Source organism: Orycteropus afer, unplaced genomic scaffold (assembly GCF_000298275.1).
Source record: "Orycteropus afer afer isolate SDZICR_OR568_19922 unplaced genomic scaffold, OryAfe1.0 scaffold00272, whole genome shotgun sequence".
Lineage (NCBI taxonomy): Eukaryota > Metazoa > Chordata > Mammalia > Tubulidentata > Orycteropodidae > Orycteropus > Orycteropus afer.
Window position 1 is genome coordinate 999,520 of NW_006921859.1, and position 6,000 is coordinate 1,005,519.

Sequence of the window (6,000 nt, forward strand, 5' to 3'; positions counted from 1 at the left end):
CCACACTGAGAAGACACCCCATAGGGCTCAATGGGCTGCTCATTTTGGAGAGAAAGACCCTAAGAACATTTGTGTCAGCACAGTTGAGGGCTGGTCAAATCCTGTGTCAGGGAGCCTCCTGGGCATAGGTTTCCTATGCTCGTAGGGCAGAATCCTGGGTATTTTGAGACTCTGAATGTTTGTGGGACACTGAATGTGAAATATCTGTGATCTTTAAAACTCTTATGGGGCAAGAACTGACTCTTCAGAAGAGACCTTAAATAAGAAAGACCTGATGGGTGTCCATGTCTGGCAACTTCTTTTCATTCGCCCTGGTGGCTCTGTGGGACTTTTCTGGAATCATACTGAACCTAGTTTAGAGTTGACCACTTCTTGATCAGAGCTTGACACACCCACAGTATGACTCTGCACACTCTTTGCACTAATCATTGTACTTGGAAATCACTTCCACCCATGTCCAGTTTCCAAAAAAGACAATGAGCTGTGTGGAGGCAGGGGCTCGGGTAATATTCCATCCAATAAGGTGGAGCCTGTGGAAATACTCTGTGGACTGACATGAGACCAGTGATCATTCATTCGTAGCTGTCCTCTGGGTAAGAGCCATGGGAGCTCTGTTCAGCTTTTCTCAGCTGGGAGGAGAACAGGGCTCAGCTATGTCTTGAAAGAAATCTCAGATGTAATAGCTAGAGGAAGCCATGCTCAGGAATGCATTGGAAGAGCTCAGAGGACTCATTAGAGCATCATCTTGCTCTGATAAATTGTTAGTTAAAAGTTCACCTGGAGGGGCTTTTATTGCACCCCACTGAGGATTCCTACCTCCTGACAGGAGCTCATATTGGGAAGGAAGAATTTTATAGATCGTATAAATGGCTAAATGTTCTGGATGTTTGTTATCCAAGCCTCACAAAATTGTGTTCTTTGGACTACAGAAACCCAGCCCTTTGTTGATTGTGTGGTAATCATAGGATTAATGATTTGGATGAATTGGGGGACAAAAAAATGTAGTCATAAAAATAATAACAGTAGTAAGAATAGCAGCAGTAATTTATGGAGCTCCTGTATACCAGGCACTCCATTCAGCATCTGCATTAGGTTAAATAATGGCCCTCAAAGATATCCAGGTCCTAATCCCTGAAAACTTTGCTGATGTCAATAAATTAAGGCTTTTGACACAAAAAGATTATCTTGGATTATTGAGTGATCTCTGAATGTAATCACAATTTTCCTTATAAGAGAGTGATAAAGGGAGATTTAACTACAGAAAAGAAGACAATGTGATGATGGAAGCAAAGATTGAAGTGATGTGGCCACAAGCCAAGCCAAAGAATGTTGGGAGCCACCAGATGCTGAGGAGCCTATAGAAGGAACTAACCTACCAACACCTCAATTTTAACCCCATAAGACCTATTTTTCACTTCTAGACTAGAAGATAAGACTAGAAGATAAGAATTTTCAGTTGTTTAAGTTTGTAGTAATTAATCACAGCAACAATAGTGCAATGATACAGAATCTTATATACCTGAGCTCATTTAATCCTCATCACAAACCTATGAACTACGTGTTGTTATGATCACTATTTATAGGAAACTATGACTCAGAAGGGCTGAGTGGCTTGCTCACAGCCACAGAGCTAGCAAGTTGAAGAACAAGAACTCAAACCAGGTCCGTCTGTCTCTAGAGTTCATATTCTTCCCCACCAGTCTACATGTCTTGCAAGTACAACTCAGTATTGGCCAACATTTCAAGGAAATTTGACAGCTTCTGCGGGGCTGGACTCATAGAGTCAAGTTTGAGATTACTTAATAGAAGTTTACTTGGGCATGTGCCCTGTCATAAGAGAAGCCCCCAGAAGGGAAAGAGAGAGAGCAATTGCTAGTAAACCAGTTGCTATGGTGTCAGTTCCGACTCATGACTACCCCATGTATGTAAGAGTAGAACTGTGGGTAGGGTTCTCAGCTATTCTGGGAGCTCAGCCATGGGGCAGCAGTCATAACTGGAGTGCCAGGCAAGGCAAGGAAGGGGATAGAGGTGCTGATCTTGAGTTTGTCACCCCTCAAAAATACAAGCATCAAAACCTCTCTGGGCATCTCAGTTATGATCAAGGCAGTATGAAAGGTGTTGTTCCCTGGGGAAAGCCAACTTTATAGTGACAGTGGGGACTGACTTTTATCCTTCAAGTCTTGCAGGCACAATGCCTCTCATCCAGATGGAGTGTTGCCCAGCCCTGATTAGGGGCAAAGGGAAAGGAAGAACTCCAGTTCCCTTTTTGCCTCCAGGATTAGAAGAGAATAGTTTTCAGTGTTTAAGTTTGTGGTAATGAATCACAGCAGCAATAGTACAATAATACAGAATCTTGTGGGTATAGCTGGTCAGGGCTAGGTGGGGTGTTAGGGCCTCAGTTAAGTGTGAAGTGAAGTGCTGGACCAGGAAACCAAGGCCAGGCCCAGCTGCTGGGACTGAATCCACTCTGCAGGGACCAGGAAAGCTGGGACTCAGTGGGTGCGCAGATGTCCAGGGATTATCCAAGGCCATCAGACTTCCCCAACCTCCGGTCAGAGCAGCAAACTCAGTCTGCAGGTGAGTACCTGAGGCCAAGGCTTCTTGTGGATTCCCAGTGCTGTTCTGCTGGAGTTCAAAGGAGGCTGCTGCAGTTGAGGGGGACAGAAGGAAGGGTGGGAGGTACAGGGGCTGGCAGCAGAGGCCCTTTAGATAGGATTTTGAGACACTGCCATTCAGGGAGGTTTATCCAGTGGTTCTCAGTGTGTGGTTCCCAGACCAGAAGCATCACCACTTGGGAATATGTTACAAATGCAGATTCGGCAGTCCCACCCCAGACCTAACTAATAACCAGTTGTGGTCAAACAAATTCAGACTAAAGGCAACCCCATGTGTGTCAGAGGAGAATCGTGTTCCACTGTTTTTTTTTTTTTTTTCCTTTCTCTTTTTTTAAAAATTGTGATTTGGTTGCAAATTTACAAAGCAGATTCATTTCACTCTCAACAGTTCACACACATTTGATTTCATGGCCCAGATTACAATCCCCAAACATGAAAAGCTCTCCTCCCTGTGACTCCCTCTTCACTGTGCCCTTTTATCCATACAGTCCTATCTGCCCAGCTTTCCCTCTATGTGAATTATGCCCCTCTGATGTTTAATGGTTGAGTGATCTAAGAGTGTATCTCCCTAGGCTAGGTGGGTGCATCTTCCTGGGCTAGGTGTTCTGCTTGTAGGTCTTTCTACTGTTGGTCTGAGAGATAATCCATGGAAGTGAGTTCATTTCCAGACCTGAAGGATAACCCAAGGCCATAGTCTCAAGGGTTCTGCCAGTCTCTATCCGACCCATAATTGTGGTCATTTTTGTAGTTTCAAATTTTGTTCCACATTTTTCCTCCCACTGTATCCAGGATCTCTGATTTTGATCCCTTTCCAAGTGGTTGGCATTGGTAGCTGGGCAACATCTAGTTCTTCTGGTCTCAAGGTCATGAAGGCTGAGGTCCTCATGGTCCATCATATCTTTGGACTGATTGTTTCCAAATTACTTTGATTTTCTTCACTCTTCTTTGTACCAGGCAAGTTGTTGTTGTTGTTGCTATGTGCCATTGAGTTGGAACTGACTCCTTGGGTTTCCAAGGCAGTATCACTATGGAAGTAGATTGCCCCACCTTCCTTCCAAGGAGTGGCTGGTGGATTTGAACCACCAGCCTTCTGGTTAGCAGTCAGGTGCCTTAGGCACTATGCTACAAGAGGAGACCAATAATTGCAACTTAAATGGGCACTCAAGAGCTTTTAAGACCCCAGTCAATACTTACCAAAGTAGGAAATAGAACAAGATTTTTATGTACTATGTTGTGCCAATTGTGCATGATGCCCCTGAGACCGTGGTCCTGAGCCAGCAGGCTGGGTGATTCTCTCCCTCAAGGTGTTTGGTTGTTTCTGAGAAGTTACGCCAACCTTGTCCACTGTTACTTCTGTAATGTATTTGGATAATTTTGTAACACAAGTACATACATAAGACCATCTTCAACCAAATCTATCCTTTTGTTGTTGTTGTGTTAGGTGCCGTCAAGTTGTCTCTGACTCATAGCAACCTCATGTACAGCAGAATGAAACATTGCTTGGTCGTGTGCCAACCCCACAATATTTACTATGCCTGAGCTCATCGTTGCAGCCACTGTGTCAATCCATCTCATTGAAGGCCTTCCCCTTGTTTGTTGTTCTTCCCCTTTGCCAAGCATGATATCCTTCTCCAGGGAATGGTCCCTTCTGACAACATGACCAAAGTAGGTGAGACAAAGTCTGGCCATTCTCACTTCCAAGGAGCATTCCAGCTGCACTACCTCCAGAACAGATTTGTTAATTCTTTCAGCAGTCCTTGGTACTTTCAGCATTTTTCGCCAACACCACAACTCAAAATCTTTGACTCTTCTTTGGTCTTCCTTTTTCATTGTCCAGCTCTCACATGCATATGAGGCAATTGAAAATACCATGGCTGTGTCAAGCACGCCTTAGTCTTCAAGAAAACCTCTTTGCTCTTCAGCACTTGAAATAGGTCCTTGCAGCAGATTTGCCCAATTCTATACAATGTCTGATATCTTGACTGCTGCTTCCATTGGAGTTGATTGTAGAACCAAGTAATATGAAGTCTTTGACAACTTCAATATTTTCTCCACTTATCATGATACTGCTTATTGGTCCCATTGTGAGAATTTTTGTTTTCTTTATATTGAGGTGTAATCCATACTGCAGACTGTAGTCTTCATTGTTCATCAGTAAGTGTTTCAAGTCCTCCTCATTTCCAGTGAGCAGAGTTGTGTCATCTGCATGACACAGGTTGTTAATGAGTCTTCCTTTAATCCTGATACATTCTTCTTCATATAGTCCAGCTTGTCATATTATTTGTTCAGCAAACAGATCGAATAAGTATGGTGAAAGGATACAATCCTGACACACTCCCTTCTTGATTTTAAACCATACAGTGCCCCCTTGTTCTGTTTAAATGACAACCTCCTGGTCTATGTACAGGTTCCTCATGAGCACAATTAAGTGTTCTGGAATTCCCACTCTTCTCAATGTTATCCACAATTTGTTATGATCCACAAAATTGAATGCCTTTTCATAGTCAATAAAACACAAGTAAACATCTTTCTGATATTCTTTGCTTTGAGCCAAGATCCATCTGACATCAGCAATGATACCCTTCATTCTATGTCTTCTTCTGAATCCAGCTTGCATTTCTGGAAGTTCTCTGTCAATATACTGCTGCAATCATTTTTGAATTATCTTCAGTAAGGTTTTACTTGCATGGTATATTAATGATATTGTTTGATAATTTCCACATTGTGTGGGATCACCTTTCTTTGGAATGGGTACAAATATGCATCTTTTTCAGTCAGTTGGTCAGGTAGCTCTCTTCCAAATCTCTTGGCATAGCCGAGTGAGTGCCTCTAGTGCGACATCAGTTTGTTGAAACATCACAATGGGTATCCCGTCAATCCCTGGAGCCTTGTTTTTCACCACTTCCCTCAGTGCAGCTTCAACTTCTTCCTTCAATACCATTGGTTCTTGATCATATGCCATCTCCTGAAATGGATGAATATCAACCAATTCTTTTTAGTACAGTGACTCTGTGTATTCCTTCCACCTTCTTTTTGCATCACTCAATATATTTCCCATAGAATCTTTCAATGTTGCAACTTGAGGCTTAAATTTTTTTCTTCAGTTCTTTCAGCTGGAGAAATGCTAAGCATGTTCTTCCCTTTTGGCTTTCCAACTCCATGTCTTTGCACGTTTCATTGTAATAATTGACTTTGTCTTCTCAAGCTGCTCTTTGAAATCTTCTGTTCAGCTCTTTCATCTTGTCATTTCTTCCATTTGCTTTAGCTACTCTCCACTCAAAGGCAAGTTTCAGAATCTCTTCTGACATCCATTTTGGTCTTTTCTTCCTTTCCTATCTTTTTAATGACCTTTTGCTTTCTTCATAGATGTTATTCTTTTTTTTTT